Source organism: Triturus cristatus, chromosome 12 (genome assembly GCF_964204655.1).
Source record: "Triturus cristatus chromosome 12, aTriCri1.1, whole genome shotgun sequence".
Taxonomy (NCBI): domain Eukaryota; kingdom Metazoa; phylum Chordata; class Amphibia; order Caudata; family Salamandridae; genus Triturus; species Triturus cristatus.
Genome location: NC_140595.1, coordinates 27,600,404 through 27,625,033, shown reverse-complemented (window position 1 = coordinate 27,625,033; position 24,630 = coordinate 27,600,404). Strand labels below are relative to the sequence as shown.

The window sequence follows — 24,630 nt, the reverse complement described above, 5'->3', positions numbered from 1 at the left end:
TACAGGGGGCAAGGTGAGCTGGACAAGCGCTGCCTCCGATTTTGCCCAAACGGCGAGATATTAGACTAGGCAATGCTCTGCGGTGGATGGAGGAGGACTGGACAAGCGCTGCCAGCAAAAGCCAAAGATGGCGGCAGCCTGAACTGCAGAACGGCTGAGGACCGAGCCAGGCCGAGGCTGCGGGTCTGGTGAAGGAGAACCGCCTGTGTATCTGGGCCGACTGCATGCTGTGAGACTACTGGTGTCTTTAGAGCCCCTTGAGAGCGGACCAGCGGCTGCGAGGGGCGATCTGGCCACTCGCACCGGAGTGAGTGCCAGCCAAGAAGCGCCTGTGGTGCTATACCGGGCACCCAGGCCCTGTTAACCAGAGCTGCAGGTGAGCGGAGTAATCATAACTTTGAGGGACTCTGGGTGACCTGTCCTAGCGATACCACAGTGGACACTAGGTGCGGCTGCCGGGAGGAAGGTGACTGCGATGAGGGGAACGTACAGCAGCAGGTGCCTTCTGAGGGGCGGCTGGCCACGGGAGGATGGGGTCTGTGAGAAAGTGCCATCTTTCTTGCATGGTATGCCCCCACTTTTTTTGCTGAATTGCAGAATGTACTTTGAGTGTGCTCTGGGCTTCTGCCAATCAGGTACCCAGGGCCTATGATCCTTCCCTAAAACTGTGCTGAAACCTAAGCCCAATTGGCATCTCTGGCCACATGACATGCCCCTGGTAAATTGTACCCTAGGTACCCAGGGTCTTGTGACCAGGGAAGGCCCCTAAGGGCTGCAGCACTTATTGTGCCACCCTTAGAGGCCCTGTACCCTGACACACACACACTGCCCTTGCAGGCTGAGTGTCTGGGTACAGAACAAAACAGAGTCGACATGGCACACATCCCTGTGTGCCATGCCCACAACACACACTGCCCTGGAATACATCAGCCACCACTCTAGCTGGGTGCCCTATGCCAGTGGTGTGGTGTCACGAGGCGAGCCGGGACACCGGATTGCATGGGGCGGACTGGTGGGAGGTGCCGGAGGTCACGGACAGTGTTGTTTATGATTCACAGGAAGACGACTGGAGAGTGACAGCCGTGGAAGAAACATCCTCAGAGGTCTTCCCCTTTAACTGGGATCAGCTCTCTGGTGCGCACGCCCACAACTGTGACGTAGTCGACGAACCTCCAATAAGATCGGAGCCAGACGGACCCGTAGTGTGTGGCTACACCGGAGCGGAAGCAGGAGAGCGAAGGAGAACGGAGCCGAGAGAAACTACAACAACGGAGAGGTCGGAGACGAGAGAGGCTACAGCGACAGGGACGTCGGAGATACGAGAGCCTACGTCGAAGGAGAAGTCGGAGAAGGGAGGACTCCGCACCCACGTTTCGCCGAGCCGCGCCCACGGAGGAGCGTGGCTGACCCAGGTGCGTGAACGTTTTACGGGCTGGGTCGGGAGGAGGGAGAAGGCTGAAAAAGAACCTAAACGCCTCTCGCCGCCGCACCTGTAAATACTTAAGCACTTGTTCCTTTCTACCCCCCCTCACTTGCACTACCTTTCCTGAGCACCCCGGTCGTACTGAGTGTAGGAGATTGACACAAGAGCACCGGAGTGTACCCTTCACGTCCTGGGCCCCGTTTTGTCCTTTAAACTTAACCACCCTACTGACCAGAGTCTTTGTTGGTTTTGTCTCCCCTCTATCGGTGAGGTCGACATCGGGAGTCCTCTGACGTTCACCACCGGGACCCGTCCTTTGGCCACGCCCCGCCTAGACGAACTGGAAAGCCGACCCCTTGGGGAAGAGACACCAGAACCTGGATAAACAGCACAAAATCATACTTCCGCAAATAAAACCCTCTCTAACTAGACGCCGTGTCCTGAGTCGTCTGTCCGAACCGTCCACATGTGGGTACAGGTGCATGAGCCCTGTCCCCTGGAGTACACAGGTCCATTCCTGGGAACTGTAAGGGCAGTGCTGCCATTTAAGAGTATATGGTGCAGGGAGATCGTCAAACACGAACTCCACAGCACCATGATGGCTCCACTGAAGACTGAGAAGTTTGGTATCAAACTTCTCAGCACATTAAACCCGCACTGATAACAGTGTGGGATTTAATGTACAATGCACGACAGAGAGCATCTTAGAGATGCCCCCTGAGCCTAACCTACAATCCACGTCTTGTCTGAGTGGCTGCCTAGGTTGTCACACAGCAGACATGTTGCTGGACCAATGGGTGGAGAGCCATCTGCTCTCCTGGGCCTGCAACAAAGCACATCCTGGGCGAGGTGCTAGGTCTCCTCCCCAGGATGGGCAGGGGAAGCTTCAAAGGCAGGCCAACTTTGTGAGCTTCTCCAGACCACTTGCTGTACTCTGCAACTGGACCCTACCGGTTGTGACCCCCACTCTGGCGGGAAGACTGGCCGGAAACCCCAAGGAAGGAAAGGGGTGATCCAGCCTCTGCCAACCCCACCCCTCAGGTAGGGGAGGCGAGGTGAAGCACATCTCTGGGCTCTCGCCATCTTGAAGATGGGAAGCCCTGCCCAATCAGGATTGGCCTACTGCCCCCCTCCCACAGGAGAGTGGCAGGATAGGGGGTGTACCCACCCCAGGACAGGGACCCAGTAGTCCCTGCCCACTACCGACCTGTAACGTCCCTAAATTTAGTATTTAGGGGCACCCTGAACCTTCCTTCCTTAGATCCCGATCTGAAACCAGCAAGAAGATCAAGAAACAAGAAGACCTGCCATGCAGCTGCTAAGAAAAGGACGACACCAAATGCCCGTCGACCCTCGAACCTGCTCCTGCTAAACCCCGGCATCTCCAGTGGTCAGCAACCTCACAAACCCCGGAGGACCTGGCTACCTTGTCACTCTGAGCAACTGGGACTCCCACGAGCAGTGGTACTGCTCAAAGCAAGTAACTGACCCCTGGCATCAGCCAGGAACCGCGAACCCTGCACACTCTGCACCCGCCAAGCCTGGCCTGTGCCAGAGTGGACAAAGACCCTGAGGACGTCCCCCCGGTGACTGTGCCCCGAATCCAGCACCCAAGGACCCACCTTGACGCTCCTGACGACGCCTGCAGCCTCAAAACCAGGGACCCCTCCAACCGCGACCAGCAGAGGGTAAGATTTCCTGACGCCAAAAGGCGCCCCTGCACCCGGCGCCCTGCGGCCCCCTGTGCCCAACTCCTGGGTGCCTACCTATCCTACAGCTTCCCAACTTACCTCTCGAAGTGGTGGTCGCACCTGAAGAATCTTCGTCCCCGAGCTTGCAGCCTTTGTTCGTTCTTGAGCTTCTCCATTGCAATCCATTGAGCGCCCGACGGCTCAAAAGCACCCTACACCCAGCCGCCCGAGTGGCCCTGGCAGTGCAACTTCTACTCTAACCTACTTCCCCATTTGCCCTGAGCAAGTGACCAGGAGCCCAGCTCCCACAGCCGCGTGGCCTGCTAGCCAGCAGACACCAACCACAGACCCCCTGCCTCCCATAGGATAACACTGGGCCTAACTCACTCTGCACCCGGCTGCCCCTGTGCCGCTGAGGGTGTAACAACTGTACTTACCTGACCCTGGGAGACCCCAGAGTCTATGCCAGAACCTTAACTCTGCCAGTCGAGTACTTACCCAAAAGCCGATAACTCTATTTTCTTCCATAGGGTAACATTGACTGGTTTCACTTGGAATTTCTTCTAAGTGTGGAGTTTCTAAACTTTAAAATATTCACCTAAAATCAACCGAGTAACGAAAACGAAAATACTGACCTGCCATCAGGAGAGATCCCAGTGCTGGATTTTGGTGCCCAGCACCGACCCTGGAAAGTAATTACAACCATACTTACCGCTAACCCAAATTTTCTTCCATAGGAAACCACTGACTGTTTTTCTGTGAAATTTCTTCTGTCGATTTTTGCAAACTACAAATATTCTTTAAAAATCGCACCATCTGTGAAAACGTAATTACTTACCTGTTTTAGATAGATGTCCCAGTGCTGAACCAAGGAGCCCAGCACAGGATTACAAAAGTAACGAGAACATACTTTACCTACGATTTGAATTTCCTTCCATAGGATAACATTGCCTGGTATTGGCTGAAAAAGTTTCTAAGTGTCGATTTTGCAAACTTACAAATATTTGTTAAAAATCGCCTGTATAACCAAAACACATTCTTTCAACTGTTTACAGGTAATGCACCAGTGCTGGATCCAGGATCCAACACTGAGTTAGAAAAAGTAACAATAACCCCACTTACCTGCTTAGTGAATTTCCTCCCATAGGATAACATCGGTGAATCTGTGAGAAAAAGTTTCTAAGTGTCAACTTTTAAAATACCAAAATATTGCTTAAAAATCACTAATGTAACCAAAACGCTTTTACCCAATTGTTTACAGGAAATGTCCCAGGACTGAATCCAGGATTCCAGTCCTGTGGTTAGAAAACTAGCAAACTATTTGCATTTAACTAGAAATTCCCATTGAGCTCAATGTATTATTGTGTTTGAAATTGTGTTGCCTATTGCAACCACTGTAACTATTATATTCAAAAGTCTATGGACTATTGAAAAGTATTTCTCTAAAGCCTCTCAATCTGAGAAAGTATATTTTGATACCTATTGTTGGTTCTAAAATAAAACAAACATATATTTTTTATATAAACCATTGGCCTGGAGTTCATTCTTGAGTGTGTGAGACCATTTGCTGACTGAGTGTGTACAACAAATGCTTTACACTGTCCTCTGATACTGCCTTTCTGCTCGACCAAGCTACCACTTTAGAGAGTAAGGTTATATCTAACTTTAGCCTCTGCCAAACCTCTGGGGACTGTGGACTCTGTACACACTGTACCTATTTGGGAACAGTATATACAGAGCCACTTTCCGACAGGGTCGGCCCAGCGGCTCGCTGTTGTGCACCTACTGCGGCGGCTGACATTAATCGACGAGACATTTGAAGGGCAGACTGAGACACGGCTGAACCGCCCCTAATTCTGCATGAAACTACAATGCGTACACACCGCGGAAACACCTGGGGCCTAGATGGAGTTGGGCCTGGGAGTGTTACCTACAGTGGTGGGGAGAGATAGTAGCAAAGGAGGACACTTTTACTTCCCGGTGGGGTATGTGCAAACCTGCTTGGTGACGACCGTGCCACCTCTATCATATCATAGGGATATCATTGGGAGAGAGCAATTAAGACCCTCAGTAATAGTAGTGTATCGGCTTGATATGGAGTGAGCAGGACTAGACATAGAGGCACGCATAGCAACAGACAGAACAGAACAGTAGCTCAACTGGCATGACAATGCTCCGATCTGGGGGACAAGTCCAGTGAAATTGTGTTGGCTGTTAACTGTGACCTAGAAGGCTGCGTGGGACATGGGGAAAGTAGACGAAGCTCAGCTGCATTTAACTTTTGCCACCGGTACATTACTAAATCTCAGTCTGACACCATACCAAATGAGGATGGCGACTCGCAGCCCTCAAGCACAACAACTTTGGAGAACACGCCACAGGCCATGCAGCAGTCTCTAATCGATAGATGGGGAAAACGGACTCAATCAATATCCGCATGGACTACGTGGCTGCTAAATAGGACAAACAAAACATGCATATAACATTTGCGGAACAGCGCATTTCCAGTGCAGAGGATGAATTGCAGGTAGTATCCTCAAAATGTCTCAACATGGAAAAACTCCTTGCGGTGATATAGGCCAAGAATGATGATTTAGAAGCACGGTCCCGCCGTAACAATGTAAGCATCACAGGAACACGGGAATCTACCAATATGTGCCTGATGGAACGTTTTGTGGAAGGCATGCTAAAGGATTTATTTGGCGCAGAGAACCTATGTGCCTTGAACGAATGAATGCATGACCAACGTGTAAAGCACAAACAATGCCCAAAGGCGTCAAGGCGCTGAAGCAGTACCACGGTCAGAGGGATGAAAGTGTTAACCCTCTAAGAAAATGAAAGGGCAAAGAGCCAGGTCTTTAAAGATTTACGGAAGAGAAGGTATGACTCAAGAAAGGACATCGATATAGGGAGGGTGTTCCAGAGTTTAGATGCAGCCACAGCAAAGGTTCTTCCTCCCCACCATGCCCTCCTAAACCTGGGCACAACCAGACAATTTTTGCTGGCAGATCGCAGCTGGTTAGCAGGGACATAGCGTTGGAAGAGATGTTTGATTACTTCTGGACCGGAGTTATGAACAATACAAAGAGCCTTAAACAGAATTAGTTTCTCAGACAGAAGCCAATGCAATTTCCGAATGGCACCAGAATTGAAGTGAAATTTGGGAAGATCAAAAATAAGTTTCGCTGCAGCATTCTGGACAAGTTGCAGCTTATGAATGGATCCACCGTTAATGTCCAGGTAAAGTGCATTACAGTGATCCAACCTGGACAGAATCAGGGCAACAGCTGCTTGTTTTCACGAAGAGAGAGAGAGAGAGAAATGGGAAGATCTTCCTTAGGTCCTAATAACCCAGAAACAGGATCAGACAGTTCTATTAACCTGGAGATCAAAAGACAGCATGTTGTCAACAATGACACTAAGATTTGGTGCCGAGGCAGCAGGGGAAGGGCATGGTCCAAGCATTACTGGCCACTACGAGTGGGTTCATATAGTTTGTCGGTTGCCAAAGACGAGATCCTCAGTTTTGTCCCCTTGGAGTCGAAGGTAGTTCTTTACCATCCAGGAGGCCACAGCCTGAATGCAGCTGTTGAAAGTGGTTGCGGAGGCCTCTATTTTCTTTGTGATGTACAATATTATTTGTGTGTCATCAGCATAGGATAAGGCCTCCAACCCGAAGGATCTAATCACCTTAGCCAGTGGAGAAACATATATATTAAATAGAGTTGGACTCAGAGAGGAGCCCAGCGGAACTCCAGAGAAGATAGGTATGGGATCAGAGTAAAATTGGTCCATATTTACATATGCGACCTATCTGTCAGGAAGGAGGACAGGAGCCCCAAGGTAGATTCTGACACCCCAATTTCCTGAAGACAGTCAATCAGCCTAGTCGGGCAATGGTATAGAAGACCACAGATAAGTCCAACAGTATTAGAAATGAGGTATGCCCGGCATCTACTGGATGTGTATGTTATTTACTGCAGCTCTTAAAGCAGTCTCAAAGCCATGGCCACTCCTGAATCCATATTGGGAGGCATCAAACAGTTGCTGTTGCTCCAAGTAGTTGCTTAACTGGGCATTTAGATGTTTCTCCAAGATCTTGGTGGGAAAGTTAGCAAGGAAATGGCCCGATAGTTAGGTCTCACCTGACCCAGCGCATGCACTGGTCTGGCGAGACATTTAGTAGGTGGGTTTAGAAAGTGCTACCCACCTTTTTGTGCTGGCGACAAGCTACAGTGCACGATGGCGTGCGCGCGCACGGCTGCTCCCCGCATTCCTCCCTCCCTTCTCGCCCAGCCATCTCCTGCGCCAGCCTTCAGCACCATACGCCTCCCCCGCTGCTGTGCGTGCATCCCTAGCGTGCGTCATCGCAATCACTTTCGCTTTTGAAGTGATCGCGATGAGGGATTGTCCGTGTGACTTATCTTGTGTGATTTTGCTACACAGCCCTTTTTACCCCTCCCCCCGCTGCTGCGCGCGCATCCCTAGCGTGCTTCATTGTGATCGCGATCACTTTCGCTTTTAGAGTTATCGCGATGAGGGATTGTCAGTGTAAGTGACTTATCTTGTTGGTAATGCCACAAGCCCTAATAAATGGGACTGAAAGTCATTTCTCAGTAGTCATCTGGTTCACAGTGGGGCACAATTTATACTGGTTGGACAGATCAATACTGACTTAAGATACACATCATATACACTCAGCTGTGGTTATTGAAATAAAACATCTGGCAAGAAAATTTAAGAAACTAAGTTTCCCATCTTTAACCTACGTTCCTATGATGCAGACACACTTTCTGTAGTCTTCAGACAACTGTCGCATGTCACACACCCTTACGTGATACTGCATATGCCATAGAAGCACATGTGATGTCATGCGCCCTGGAAACCACAAGTTAACATAACAAATTCATAAACATGCATCTATATGAGACTTGCAGAGTTCAGGATGCATATCGCGGACATAAGTCTTGTGACTGGCAACCAGCACTATCCAGCCATTTAAATGGAGAAAAAAACAGGCACGACGGAAAACTGTCAGTACTGTTACTTTTATGTATTGTATGAATGTTTTTGACTTCTATACAGTGACATGCTCACTGCAAGCATAATTTCTGCTGTTGCATTTCCCCCCAACCCAGTGTCTAAATTAGAAGTAGAAGAATGTTGAATTTAACAGAGGGTGATTGAATATTCCTATACTGCATGTTGTTCTTTGAGCTTGCTAGTGTGCCATGACGGAGTGCGTCAGGTGGAAGGACAGGCTGTTCAGCTCCCAGATACGGTACTCCACCGTGTTTGATATTGTCTTGGGAGTTTGGGTTCTAAATTCAAATAATCACTTGTTTAAACATGTCTCTGATATATATATAGTATATGCCACCAAAGGTTGTGCCGGTAAATGAGCCACGTGCACTTCAGGGGGGGGGTCAGTGTTACGGGACCGGGGCCCCCGTAAACATTAAACCACCACCCAACTTGCCTTACAAGTAGGAACACTGACACCAGGCTGGAGGCTTGAAAGGATGCTTTTATCACGTGTAGAAAGCTGGCGGGTACGATAAAAACCCAACGCGTTTCTCCTTCAAAAGAGGTTTGATCACGGGTACAGCCTCTGCTTTCACCTTGCCTCATGATTTACTACTGCGGTTTGGTTTCCCCAGAGTGCAATTCAAACAGGTGTGTCCATTTTATTGTCCACGAAAGGTATCAGCATGTTACAACTTTATTAGTTCCTTTTAACGAACATACTGCCTTGTGTCTTAAAGTGCGACCCGTTTGTAAATGCAAAGTTAATTTTTAAACCCGTCTCTTTCACATTTTTGACTTTCTTCCACACCATAATCCTTTCCTCAGCCAGCGAGTGGAAAATACTTCTTCCACCCCTTGCACGCATTCCTTCCGATTTTCACCTGGAATAATTCTGTCCTTTATCTTTGTGAATGCTTGCAGTTCGAACTCATGAAATACAAGCATTTGCAATGCAATAGGTCTCGCATTTGCAAACGTTTGAGCTATTGGCATTGTAAATGACAAACCTTTTATCTATGTGTTGGTTTTGAAAACCGATAAATAAATGGCATTGGCATTTACAATGCCAATAGCTTAAACTATCGCATTGTAAACGACAATGCCTTTTTTATGTTTTTAATAAAAAAACATAAATAAAACGCAGTCATTTATAATACCAATAGCTGAAACTTGTGTAAATGCGAGACCTATTGGCTATGCCAATGCTTGTTTTTATGTTCTGATGGGTCCAGGTTGGTTTTAAGTAGAAGCTTAACAACTGCGGTTTTCCAGCTACGAGGATAACGTCCAGGTGGAGCGAGCCCACTGATCTCGGATGACAACAGTTAATGTTGTTGCACCAAGGATATTGTGCTGGAAATCTAAACACTTATAAGGTCCCAAAGGCGAGACCTATTGGCCATGCCAATGCTTGTTTTAAGGGCGGTGGGGGCGCACAGGTCAAGCTGGTGAGGCTACTTCCAAATAGCAACCATCAAGAGTGTGAACGCGTATATACCTGTATACACACTCTCTCTCAAATGTTTAAATCTGACTGTATGGGTGTGCGGAGAGCACAGGCCTGTATTTTCTGTAGAGGAAAGCCAGGCCTGCTCTCCTAGCCTCATTTCTGACACTGGCTGTAATCTACAGGTCACCATTTCAACTCTCAGCTTGGCCATCTCAGCCTTCCCGCTTCCGAGGATGGACCATTAAACTGGACATTAATACCACCTACTATTTAAACCCCTTAAAAAAGGGAGCAGTTGGGCATGAATTTACAGATTTAAAAGTGAAATATCACATATACGTTTTTAATGAGGGGGGCTAGGACGAAACTCGAAATGGTTCATTTATTTATCTTAGTTTATATGTAGCTGATCATCCCTCCGTGTTGTCATAGCGCTTTACACAGTAGAGGCAGTTTAGGAGCTATAGTTAAGTGAAATGGACAGACATGTAACTAAGCAGTACCAGGAGCGTCAATGGATCGGAGATCACACTTTCTTTGCTCACACACTCTTGTACAATCACAAGCACACAGGTGGTTTCAGCCATGAGGAGTGCACTCTGAGGGAAGATTGGTAGTGCTTGTGTTGAGGCCTAAATGAAAATAGTACCATTGTGGGTTGCTCGTTGTGATACACTTAGCCTACAACGGACATCTTTTCGACAGTAGTAACAGCTTTTTTGTTTTACCACTGTTTTGAGGGGGGAGGGGTAAATATGAGGTGGAGCCAATGTCCAATTTGATGCTACTCAATTGCCCAATTTATGAAGGATGAAGAGCTGAGGTGGCCTTGGCGGGACTCCAACTCGTGCGGTACGGGCTATACAGATGTTATGGACCAGAGTTCAAAGATCTGCTTGAGCCAACCTGCGCACACTTACAGCGTGTGCACCAAAATTCCCAATCCCTTCACAAGGGCTAGCAAGCACCCCGCCCCCCTGCGCACGTCTGAACACATCTCCCTACAGTGCGCATTGAGCTGCGGCGTGGTATAAACATGTCCTCTCCACAGTGTGCATTGCTCCAGTTGGCAGCATATACGCTTTTTTACAATGTACCAACAGGGTCCATTTTGGACATAAATAAACACTTTCAGTCCTGAACAAATAAATTAAATGGAAAGCCACACAACCTTCTGATGCCAGTTAAGCACTTTTAACAGCATAAATACACATTTTAGAATAAGATCTATATTTCATCGTGCTCCAAAGCTCATTAATAATGTCATTTAAAAATAAACAAAAAAACACATTATTAAAACTCACAAGCACGACGTCCAAAGAAACGAAGTCTTACAATTTATTTAGGGATGGAAATGTTTATCTATTTCCGAAATGTAGCTTATAGCTAAATTTTTTTAACATTAGTTTTATGTTCACTACATTGTAAGTGTTGTTTCTACCAGGTCGCATTTTAGAACCGTGTGCTTGATTTCCAATATGTTTAAATACAGTGTGTCCTCCTTTTGGGAACCTTTGCACACAAACTAAGTGCCAATAAAAACAAGCACGAAAGTGAAAGCTCATTGAGTAAGGCTTAATGAGCCTTGGCAGAAACCCACATGGCAGCTGCGCGCGTGAACGCAAGCGCTAGGCCACCAAAAGCCTGTGGCAGCACTTTGAAAACTCACATACTAAATTTCTCGCAGAGCAGCGCATGCGCTGGCTTAGCGAGACCTAAAAAGGGGATTGCACAAATAGCCCTCCTCTTTCTGGGCTATGAACAAGTTCAAAAGAGAAAATGAGGTGGAGGAACAAATATCATAACATCGGAGTACATTTAATTACTCCAGCGCATCGGGTCCTAATCGCAACAAATTTAGATTGTATTAATCAAAAACAAATCACATTCATATATCATTCCATGTCGCAACCGTATTTTATTTCTGATTTCATATCTGGTTGGGACTATTAATTTTCTTACATATATTCAACAAACAATTTACATTTATACAGAACATATACATTCAACATATGCACAACACAAACAAATCAAAATAATTTCCTTGATCCCAATTCTTTGCATAACCAGTGTGTGAGAAAGTGCCATCTTTCTTGCATGGTATGCCTCCACTTTTTGCTGAATTGCTGAATGTACTTTGACTGAGTGTGCCCTAGACTCCTGCCAATCAGGTGCCCAGGGCCTTTGTTCCTTCCCTAAAACAAACAAAACCCAAATTGGCAAACCCTGGCCACATGTCAGCCCCTGGTAAATGGTACCCTAGGTACCCAGGGCCTTGTGACCAGGGAAGGCCTTTAAGGGCTACAGCACTCATTGTGCCACCCTTAGAGGCCCTGTACCCTTACACACATACACTGCCTTTGCAGGTTGAGTGTTTGGGTGCAAGACAAAACAAAGTCGACATGACACACATCCCTGTGTGCCATGCCCATCACCTTCACTGCCATGGCATACATCAGCCACCCCTCTAGCTGGGTGCCTTATGCCAATGGTGTGGGCACAGGAGCAGGAGCCCTGTGCCCCTACAGTACCCAGGTCCATTCCAGAGCACTGTAAGTGCAGTGCTGCCATTTAAGAGTACATGGTGCTGAGCGCTTGTCAAACACAAACTCCACAGTACCATAATGGCAACACTGAAGACTGAGAAGTTTGGTATCAAACTTCTCAGCACATTAAACCCACACTGATGCCAGTGTGGGATTTAATATACCAAGCACCCCAGAGGGCATCTTGAGATGCCCCCTTAAACCTAACCTACAATCCACGTCTGCTCTGAGGCTGCCTAGGCTGCCACACAGCAGACATGTTGCTGGACTCCTGGGTGGGAGAGCCCCTGCTCTCCTGGGCCTGCAACAATGCACATCCTGGGCGAGGTGCTAAATCTCCTCCCCCAGGATGGGCAGGGGGAAGCTTCAAAGGCATGCCGCCTCTATGAGCTTCCCCAGGCGCCTGCAACCCCCCACTCTGGCGGGAAGCTTTGGCCGGAAACCCCAAATAAGGACAGGGGATGAGCCAGACTGCCAACCCCACCCCTCAGGTGGGGGAGGCGAGGTGAAGCACATCTCCAGGCTCTCGCCATCTTGAAGATGGGGAGCCCTACCCTATCAGGACTAGGCTACTGCCCCCCTCCCACAGGAGAGAGGCAGGATAGGGGGTGTACCCACTCCAGGACAGGGACCCATTGGTCCCTGCCCTTCACCTACCTTTAACGCCCCTAAATCTAGTATTTAGGGGCACCCTGAACCTTCCTTCCCCAGATTCCAGATTCCAGACAACAAAGAAGAGCAAGAAGAAAGAAGACCTGCCCTGCAGCTGCTAAGAAGAGGAAGACACCAACTGCTTTGGCCCCCAGCCCTACCGGCCTGTCGACCCTCGAACCTGCTCCAACCCGGCATCTCTTGTGGCCAGCAACCTCACAAACCCCGGAGGACCTGGCTACCTTTTGGCTCTAAGCCCCTGGGACTCCCATGAGTAGAGGCTCTACTCAAAACCTACCTCTAATCCCTGGCAGCAGCCCGGAACCGCGAACCCAGCACACTCTGCACCAGCCAAGCCTGGCCAGTGCCGGAGTGAACAAAGACCACAAGGACGACCCCACGGCGACTGTGACCCCGAGTCCGGGACCCAAGGACCTCCCTCGACACTCCTGAAGGAGCCTGCAGCCTCAGAACAAGGTGCCCCCCCTACCACGATCAACAGAGGGTAAGATTTCCCGACACCAAAAGGCACCCCTGCACGCCACGCCCCGCGGCCCCCTGTGCCCAATCCTGGGGTACCTACCTATCCTCCAACTACCCAACTTACCTCTCGAAGTGGTGGTGGCACCTGAAGAATCCTCGTCCCCGAGCTTGCAGTCTTTTTCTAAACCGGAGATTTCCCATTGAAATCAATTGAGCGCCCGAAGGCTCAAAAGCACCCTGCACCCAGCTGCCCGAGTGGCCCTGGCAGTGAAACCTCTACACCTACCTACTTCCCCACTTGCCCTGAGTAAGTGACCAGGAGCCCAGCTCCCACAGCCGCGTGGCCTGCCAGTCAGCAGCCACCAACCAAGGCCCCCCTATCCCTCATAGGATAACATTGGGCCTAACTCTCTCTGCACCCGGCCGCCCTAGAGTCGCTGAGGGTGAACCAACTGTACCTACCTGACCCTGGGGGACCCCTGAGTCTATGCCCAGAACCTCAACTCTGCCAGTCGAGTACTTACCTTTAAACCGATAACTCTATTTTCCTCATAGGATAACATTGACTAGCTTTTTCCTGAAATTTCTTCTAAGTGTGGACTTTCCAAATCTTAAAATATTCACCAAAAATCAGCAGAGTAACGAAAACGAAATTACTCACCTGCTCTTAGGTGAGCTCCCTGTGCTGGATCTTGGTGCCCAGCACTGACTCTGAAAAATACTTACAACTGTACTTACCCGTAACCCAATTTTCTTCCATAGGAAACCATTGACTGTTTTTCAGTGAAATTTCTTCTAAGTGTCAATTTCTGCAATCTTTAAATATTCTTTAAAAATCGTATAATATCTGAAAACGTAATTACTTACCTGTTTTGGATAAAGGTCCCAGTACTGAGTCTAGGCACCCAGTACTGGATTACAAAAGTAACAAGAACATACTGTACCTGCAACTTTAATTTTCTTCCATAGGGAATCATTGACTGTTTTCTTTGAAATATTTTCCCGGCTGACACACTGACCAGAGCTGCTGAGGTTCCTGCATGCAGACGCTCCAGCCAGCAGTGGTCTAACATCCCTCACGGGGTGTCCAATTCGAGACCAGGACTGGCTCTCACATTCTCATGTAATGGGGTGGACTAGATCCTAGAGGGATTCTTGGCATAACACCTACATAGATGCTAGGTACATTTTAGGTACATCTAGTTAGGGAGGTATCGTAGGAGTATGCACTTATTATTATGAATTCTATGGACTTGCATATACTCATGATTACTGCAAGATGGTAGAGCTATACCATCCCTTTACGTTTGTAGTATTGCTAATCAGATATCTCTGCTACTGTCTAATGGTTGTTGCAGCTCATCTATTCTACACTAGAATAACAACTGTTCAATAAATCCTTATTGAAACGCCCAGACGGTTCTCTGTATCTCTGAGACAAACTAAGTGAGCACGAGTGACTGAGCGAAAAGTAGTACATTATTTCCACGATCCTGGGGGGGGGGGGGGGTCAGGGTTGTCATGTTCTGAGGTTGACAAAGACTATTCTCTCCCCGATTAGAGGAGATTCTAGTGGCACTGAGAGATAGCTGATACAGACAGGCTAACATATCCGGTGGGGGTGCACAGAATCAGTCTGCCACCAAACCCACAGTTTATGTTATCCAAATGCGCAGATCCTGTATAGGTAATATAGGAACTACACCACAGGAGCACCTGGAGACCCCCAAGCAGGTGTAACCCAAAAACTAATTTGCCATAGTAAGATGTTAACAGGATTGTTTTGTGAAATTGTCACTGTTGATTTATGTTTTTTTCTCTTTAGATACATTGATGTCTGCAGCAGATTTGGGATGCTAAAGTGGGTGGGGTGAGATGTTCACGTTGGTTGCGTTTTGTCACCACAGTGCACATGATATGTTCAGAAATATATCATGTCATGGACCTATGGCAATAATGACAAGGCTGATAAGACTCTGCTGGTCTAAGATTGACCTCTAGCAAAGGGCAAACAGCACGGTTAACCTGGAATGTGAGGGGGCTGAATAATCCTAGAAAGACTAGGCAGGTGATGGCCTATCTCGATAGGTATCAGGCGCAGGGTGTCCTCCTCCAGGAAACCCACTTCACCAAATTCACAAAAAATAATATAGAGACCCGATAGGCCTGTGTTAGAGTGGCTTCTTCCTAGTCTGCATATTCTCGATGGGTACTGATACTAATCAAGAAAGGAGTCTATTTTACACCTACCCACTCAGAAATAGATGATTTGGGTCGCTTTGCTTAGTTGCAGGGCAGATTATATGGCACCAAGCTCACTTTGATAGCTACTAATTATGGCCCGAATGTAGACGATTCCGATTTCTACACACAAATATGGCAAAGGCTGCATACGTTTCAGCCCACTACTATTATATGGGGTGGAGACCTAAATTTATATTTAGATCCTAAGAAAGACCGATCTGCTAAAGGAGAGTGGCAGGTTAGGCAATCGACTCAGGTATTTATTGGAGGGCATGGAAGATGGGGGCTGGAGGATCTCTTGTGATTGCGAAATCCGGAGGGACGAGAGGGCACATTTAACTCCTTTGTTCGTCGGAGTTGGTCCTGACTAGATTATTTGCCGATGACAAGGATGGTTAGCACGTGGGTAACAGCAGTACAACATATGCCTCAAACGCTGTCTGACCATGTGCCAGTAAAGCTAGTGGTGGAGCTACCAACACATATTCCTGCTCCATTTACTTGGCGATTTCGACCCACTTCCCTACAGGATCCTGTGTTCGAGGACAGGATGCGTGCACCTATCCTGGAATTTTTCGTGAACAATGAGGGTACAGTAGAGGGAGCTGGTTTACTCTGGGAGGCATTCATGGTCACCATTAGAGGTATCTGCATCTTTACACAATCAGGAGTACTACAGGTCTTGCATTCACTTTTGCAAAAAATAGAACACACTATTCAGACCCTGGAAACTCAATATCAGAATACACCTGACCCCCCCACATCCTAGCTACAAGGCAAGATCAGATCACGGCGTATAATGATATTGCAGCGAAGGAGGTACACCAACTCTCTAGGCGATGTGTGGCGAGATCTATGGAGAGGGAGGTAGATCTGGTATGCACCTGGTGAACAAAATATGACATTCCTGGACGCAGTCCCATACAACTTATATTAACACACCAGAAGGGAACTGTGCATACGACACTCAGGGAATCCTTGCAACTTTCAAGAACTTTTACACCACATTGTATCAACAGCGCACCATGGGCTTTGAGGCAGAGGCTGCCGCATATGTAGAAGACGTGGCTTTGGTATGGCGCTTGCTTGGGCAACGAGAGTACTTGGCACAACCATTAACAGTAGATGAAGTGAAAGATGCTATATGTCCTCTACCAAATGGCAAAGCACCTGGCTCAGACGGCCTCCCCAGTACATTTCATAAAGAATTTGCAGACACATTGGCTCCACTCCTATTTAATGTAGATGAACAGGCTTTGCCTAACAGATACTGTCCCCCTCCCTTCGAGAGGCCGTCATCACCAGCCTACTAGAGCCATATAAACCTCAGAAGAACTGTGAGTCTTATAGACCACTTTTATTAATAAACATAGATGCCAAAAGCCTGGCAAAAATATTGGCCACTACAATACAGCCCCTAATAACTACCTTGGTCCTACAAGAACAAGCAGGTTTTATTCCCACTAGGTCCACAGCTCTTTGCATTGCTCCACCAACTAGACCCCTCAATGCATGCCACGGCAGTGCGGTTAGATGCATCCAAGGCATCAGACTCTGTAGAATGGTCTTATATATCTAAAATGCTGTAGCGCATGGGGATCCTGGGAATGTTCCTTCGCTGGATACAACTACTGTACACGGCACCCCAGGCCCGATTGAGAATTAATGGTGTGACATCTGATCCTTTAAATATATCAAGAGGAACGAAGCAGAGGTGCCCACTTTTTACTATTATATTTGCTTTTGCATTGGAACCATTGGCGTGTGTGATTAGGCAACGACATGCAGCAGCATGACTGCATTTCCGACAGCGTCCATTGGCTATCTTACTTTGCGCAGACAACATGGTGCTCCATGGTCGTGACCCACTGATCCACCTAGCGCCGATCATAAGAGAATACCTAAGATATGAGTGGTATTCCGGAATAACTATGAACTGGGCAAAATCAACTATCTTCCCCCTTATGCAAATCACACTGTCCCATCAATTGGATTTCCAATGAGAATGGAATACAGAGCCTGTTAAATATTTTGGGATTTGGGTACATAGGGTCCCAGACCTAGTGGTCCGATGTAATTATGGGACCGCTATCTCGAAGCTTGAAGAACAGGTGGCGAGGTAGCTTAAATTACCCGCCGCTGGCTGATAGAGTGGCCCTACTAAAAATGGTTGCCCTACCAAGTTTTCTGTACCGCTTTATCAATATACCTGTCCCATTAACACAACAGTTCTTTAAAACCATTCAATCACACATGATTACCTTGGTTTGGGGAGGGAAACAGCTGAGGATTCGGTGGACTAATATCACCCTACCTAATGAACTAGGCGGGTTTGGAGCAACTAATATGCATCTTAATTATCTATGTGCTCATGAGCACTTTGCCTATTATTGGCTTCACCCTCCACCTTATATGCCACGCTTAATGATAGAAAGCGACAATGCTCACTCCATCCCCTGATCTAGTATCATCTCCCATAAGAGACTAGGGAGATCCCGGTAGGATTGCCTGTACCACAGAGTACTGGGGGAGTCTGGAAGCCCTATCTGAAAAGCTTCCATTGCATGCCGCGATGCTTCTACTGGCATGTCATCTGCAAACATCCTTAACCCATGAACATGGGACATTATTATTACTGAAAGAATATGGACTGGAAATATTCGGGGACCTCTAGCCAGGGGGAATGTTCGTGGAGCTAGAGGAGTTAGCATGGTCCCAGGGTCGGGCTTCCCTCTTAGTCTTCACTTATTATAGATTAGGATACGCCATAAAAAAAAAAAACGAAATGCACAATTCCCTGCAGAACATTCAACACTTAAGTCATTACAGGCTCTTCTCACTAGCGATACCCATAGGAACCTTATAACATGTTTGTACACGACATCACGGTGAGAGAATGCCAAAACATTGCAGCTGGCTTTTGTGAGATGGAAGGCTGTACTTGACGTCCCTTTGAGCCCTGACGATTTGGGTTTTTGTCAGGCACTAACAGGAATGTTAACCTCTAACTGAAAATTGAGAATAATTCATTTTAAATACTTGCAACAAATATATTATACGCCTCTACGGTTGTTTCAATACGGTCTGAGAATAGACGCGAATTGTACATGATGTAGCATGGAGGACGCTGACTTTATGCATATGGCGTGACTGAGTGCTGGAGTGCACCATTTGTGGGACAAGTGTAGTGCTGCACTCACTGAAATGGTGTTGGAACCTGTGGAGTGAACGCCTAGTGTGTCTTCTTGGAATGTTGAAGTTCTTGGCACTGGCATATCGGAAGCTGGTAGCAGTGCATTCATACTGGAGAAATGTGGAATAGCAATCAACTGGGGAAGAGGTTGGTTCCTACTATCGATCAATGGTTAAAAGATATGACCTATTGTCGAGAACAACTTGATTGTTATGCAGAGGAGTTTCCATGGCCTTCCAGACCCAAGGATATATGGAGCCCTTTCACAACATATTTATTATCTAAAGAGCCAGAAATGTTATATTGTTGAGCACTTGGGAATCTATACATGGGGAAGGGGCACAGATGCCTAATGAAATGTCATCGTCATGGGATGACTGCTAAGATGCTGAGTCATGGTTACACGTTGCCTTAAATGTTTCTCACTGTACTGTGGTGTAAGTTGGAGAAAATGCAATAAAAGGAAATTACAAAAAACAAACCTTCAGACAGATATTCCAGCATACAAGATCAACACACTGATTCAGATAGGTGCACAAAAACCCATGCACATAGACAGACAGACAGAAGAATCACCACACTCAGATGAACACTGCATTCAGACAGGCATAGAAAACGCATACAAACATACATACAAGGATCATCACATTCATATATACACCACCTTTAGACAGGCACACAAGCACCCATACACACCGACCAGGACACACAAAAAAACTATGTGCAGAAGCAGACACAAAGTGGTGTTCATCAGGAAAGCAAAGTGTGATGTGCACCAGGAGTCACATGCTGAGGTGCATAGAGGCTAAAAGGTATAATGCACAAAAGGGGTGACAGGGAGAGTAGAGTGCAAAAGAACACTATGCAGCAGTTGAGCATGTGGTTCTGTGCAGGAGGTGAGCAAAGAATACGTGGGGCTACTGAGCACGAGGATATGTGCAGCAGTATGCTATGTGCAGCTAGAAACCATGGTGGTAGGCACCCTAGGAGCAAAGAGTGGCGTATACACGAGGGAAGCACAGGGTGAGATGCCACAAAGCTATTTAACCTAGAATATAGTACTGTTCTATAGGAGTTCAGGGAGATGTGTGTCAGTAAAGCACAAGCCAGGTTTCTTGGGTGAGTGCTGTGAGATAATCATCAGGAGAGCACAGGCGAGGTTTCGATGAGAAGGGCTGGGTGACGTGCATCAGCAGAGCAGAAGTAGGGTGACTTGTAGGGAATACTGAGTGATGTATCTTGCGAAGCACAATGTCAGGGGCACAGAGCTATTACCGTTAAAAGCTCATGGTGATATATAGTTAGGGCCACTGCAATTATACGGCGGCAGTGATTTTCACATAATTTGAATTTGCTACTTAATCCATCATCCTCTGCATAATCTGCAAATTTTAACAAAAAATGTTTTTTCTAGCACAACCGGTTCAAAAGTTACTAAAAATGCAACAACACATGTTGCTGCGCAGTGGAAGGCTCAAAGTTTGACTGGTCACCTTTCTGTAGCTTATTGCTCTATTTGGGTGTTAAACTGGCACTAAAGACGTGCAACTATGGCCCAAACAGTGTTAGCAAGTTTAAAAGTGTGAAAAATGAATACTATAAAAAAAAGTACCACCGAATGCTGCATAATTTTCCTTTTCTTGCCGCAAAATGTACTCATCATACCTGCCACAAAATGTGGTCCTCCGCCATCGCATAATTCCAGGGGGCCTGCATATAGTGCAGGGCAAAAGGGGCTCGTGTACCAGGGAAGCATGATCAGGAGCAGCAGTGGGGCACTAGGTGTTATGCCTATGCACCACACATTCCTCATTCTGGCACTGTAAGTGCCCAGCAGAGGCTTCACAAAGTGCAGCAGTAATGCACTGTGCACAGCACAAGCATGCTCATCATTCCTTAATAGTGCATAGGGATGAAAATTCTATTCAGGATGAGACTTTATACTCGTGACTTGTTCATCATTCAGTCAAGGTGTGTTGTGAAAGCAGTGTGATACACCACAGTGAACGTTGTGCTGCCTTATGCCTTTTAATGTATCCGCCTGTTGTAATAACATTTTAATATTCAGACTAAAATACTGTAAAGTACATACTCATATTCTTTATTAAAAGGCAGGGTTAAAATTATAATTTCCCTTGTTTCAGGGAATGTGCAGTTGTATGCAAAGGTGCCAGTAGTGTCCAGACTCTCAGGTGTAAACTAAGCATACGCATCACTGTGCATCAGAACACACTCCTAAAATACAACTCGGATGCACACATCTTACCTTCGATACACTCTACAATAAATATCATTAGAACTCACAGGCATGTATATATATATTTAACACTTAATATACTCCGTGCTCTAAACATTGGGCTGTTAAACCAGTACGATTCGGTTATACACTCATAATTTCACAAGTTTTCCATTCAGCAAGAGTTTGCAGTAATAAGCGTGATTCAATGGTTCTATATCATGACAAGTAAATAATGAAAGAAAGCAAACCTTAAATGTACATGAATACGTAACAGCATGCTGCAAAGATGACATAATGGTGTGGACTGTATATCAAACGCTGAGAAAAACAAGTGTTGTCACGGTCAAGAGCGTTTATTGGCCAAGCTATCGGACTTGTCAATGCTTGCTGGCACTATCATGGAAATGCAAGCAGCAAAACACATGCACACGCATTGGCCAGCAATGTTGGATGGGTTTCCTAGAAATGGAAACTCATTCCAAGATGGATTGATGTGCATGCATGTATTGAGACACAGGCGGATATGTGCATGGACATGTGTTATGAAGCATGAAGGCCATTTTGTATTTACCATTTCAACATAGCGATAATCGAACGGTAAAAAAGAAAACAAAAGTGTGTGCATAGCACGAAAATAGAGACCAGTGGACAAGGGGCACTTTCAGCTGCCAGTCCTGCGTAGAAATAAAATAGAAAACCCCAGCTAGCAGGATAGGAGAGAAGCAGAAAGAATTAAGGAGTGAGGGAGGGGTTGTGAAAAGAAAGAGCGTTATGGAGGAAAAGATCAAGGAAACACAAGCACTAGCAAGAAGAGCGCAAAGAGTCCCCAAAGGATGCACTGGAAGGATTCAACGTATCTGATAGAAATCAAAATGCTCCTGTACCAGACGAACACAAGAGTAGGGAGTACACTGTGATTCACAAAAAAGCCAATCATGAGCAAAGGAATGAATAAGAGCCCACTTTAAACATGCTTGTTATGTATTGGAAACAAAAGGTCAGCCTCCAGAGCAGACGCCTAAGGCACAGGAAGAAAGGCATCCAATCATGAACAGGGGGCTGACCCAAAGGCTACTTAAACTATGTTATGTGTTAGAAACAATATGTCTTCATACAGACAGCTAAAGCTGCAGCAGTGACACCGCACCAAACGGAACAGTGCTTGTCTTGCTAAACAAAGGTGACACGGTCCAGTAATCGTGGTGCGTCACTCCTTACGCCTGATTCAAGCAGGGGTATGGGTTCGACGCAGCGGCGTCGTAAAACTGACTCCGTGAAATCTTGTAGATTTCACAGTCAGTTTTACGGGGCTTTTCTGCGACGGAACGCCCACCCTGCGACAGAACGCCCACATGAAACCTGACGCAGGTTTCATGGCGCAGTGCTTTAGAACGCGACGCATCTGCCCAGATAAGTCACATTGTAAATAAATCGCAAAATGGCGCATGGTTTACGCCGCCGCTGGGTCACAGAGTGATGCAACAGCGGCGCAAATGTGTTGCAAGGGGCTTGTAAATCTGCCCCTAAATGTTTGGGAAGATCGAGGGGCTTAAAATTCTGCTTGACCTAGAGAGTCGTGCATCAGTGCCGCACCTCAATGCCAATGTCCGAGGTCAATACATATCGGAGGTTCTTGTGTCACTGTTCCGAGAATCAACACATCACAATCTGACACAGTGGTCTGTTGGATAGATAAAACTATATTAGCACCTATTCTGATAATGCTTGCCTACCTATGCTACCTTCCCACTCGAGATCTGTGCAATTCCAAGAACTGGATGAGGCAGGCTCACTCACGTAATGGGAAATGCTTACTCAGAGGCCACCTCATCCCACCCTGGTTTTAATCTCACGTTTTCAATCGTCCAAGCATGCAGTGTGTTCTTGTGTGACATTTGCCATGATTGTGCATTCAAGTCATACATACTTTTAGAACAATAAATATATTGCCTCATGATTTTCATGTGGTTTTATGTGATTATCTACAAGGAGATGTAGGTTCTTTCCTTCACATTCACTAGATAGACTAACATAGGTATCCTATTAAAAGAACTGGTGAATGCCCAAGACCTTTCTTAAAGTAACTGTAGGCAGAAACATATTGGTACCAAATAGGTACGTAAGCGCCGTGGTATCCAATAACGGCCTCTGAACATACTCTTTATGTATTTTTTCTCATACCTAGAGCACCACCTAATAAAGGATGTCTTGTGGTTTATCCTAAGGCATTTTTAGGTAGGAGAACAGGATCTCAGACAAGTGTCCAGCTAAATAAATTTCTAAGAACTCCCTCAAGACAGTCCCACTTGTGGTGGAGTCCGCCCTAGTAGTATCATCTTACCAAGGTGGAATGAGGCGGCCTATGATGAAGCATGTCACATGAGTCCACCTCATCCAATTCTTGTAATTGCCCAGATCTTGAGCAGGAAGGTAGCATAGGTAGAAAAGAATCCTCAGACTAGGTACTAATCAACATAGGTGTAGTTGTCCAACTTACTACAGCTTTAACGTATGATGTGATGGATTACTAAAGGTGGCCACGGGTCTACTTTAACCTCTTTTTCTCTCCTAGTATTAATGACCGTTCCGAGAACAACAGGCTACTCTAGGACCACAGCTTTTCAGTCCTGGGCTCACAATTAACAAACAAATGCATTCTGGGAGTGATGGCTTTGTTGTGTAGCAATAAAACTGGACCAGGGAAACCTAACAGCAATAACCTGTCGAACAAAAACCCAGATCTCTTAACATAAAACACCAGTTGCAAGGAGCCACCTAATAACAAAACATGGCAACATTTTGAAGCTGTAAACAGAGCATCTGAAAAATAAATCGGGTGATTTTTCCCCCCCCCCCTTCCTTTGACTTGCATAGAAACAGAGCGATTTTAAGCATGAGCTTAAAAAAAATCAGGAGTGTCCCGTCTGAATTGTGTCTGTTGACATGTACATTATCACCCAGGAAGTCTGCCTCTCCAGAGTCCCACCTTAATAAATGAGCAGCCATGAGGTATCAAGGCATTCTGGGATGTGTGGTCAACGTTTTTTAATGGAATAAACAGGACTACATGTCCCAGGAATCAGAACAAAAAATACATAACTGTTTAAGCTACGGAGGTGTATAAGAATGAAACGTGGGAGCTCCGAGGGAGGTGTGAAACGGGTGGCAGCCCCAGCCCAGGTGTAGTTACACCTTTTGCACCACTCTCGATATAACCAGGCGTGAACTGAACCGAAAACAATCCCACATGTCAGCAAAGCATGTGCGCACACGCCAGCCCTCCCGGTGCACATAGAATATTCCCGAACGCGGCCCTTACCTCCCCCTCCCGGAAGAGGAGCGCGTAAACCCGCTCTCCTCAGCCTCAGTGCAGACTCTAACCGACCTCCCTACGTGAGCGGTCCAGGCACTTCCGACAGTGGAGGCGGGGAGAGCCAATAGGAGAGCCGGATCGCACTGACTGACAGGCAAAGGAACGTAACAAGGCGGATTTGAGAGCCTGCATCAGCTGCCATAGGCTGCAAAGACCGCCTCACACAAAATGGCGTCTCATACACCAGAAGTACATGCCCATTCCCCGGAAGTGTTTGTCCAGCTACATATGACCTGTTTTCATGGTTATGTTGACCGAGAAAGGACGTCCTGATGCAAAAGGTAGAAGCCTGGATAATGGACCCAGGCC

General features: G+C 46.8%; 1 protein-coding gene across 3 annotated transcripts in view; it reads right to left on the bottom strand.

Moving 5' to 3' along the window:
- The window catches only part of LOC146772279 (uncharacterized), a 78,314-nt gene extending 53,917 nt beyond the window's left edge, over positions 1-24,397 (bottom strand). The window contains exons 1-2 of one of the 3 annotated variants that reach the window (XM_085639652.1): positions 24,268-24,367; positions 4,237-4,277 (exon numbers count right to left, since the gene is read on the bottom strand). The gene's annotated coding sequence lies outside the window, so the exon portion shown is untranslated. Of the gene's footprint in view, positions 1-4,236; positions 4,278-24,267 lie in introns of all 3 variants that reach the window. The other 2 variants (XM_085639651.1, XM_085639653.1) reach the window with 2 other exon arrangements.
- Between the last annotated feature and the right edge of the window lie 233 nt (positions 24,398-24,630).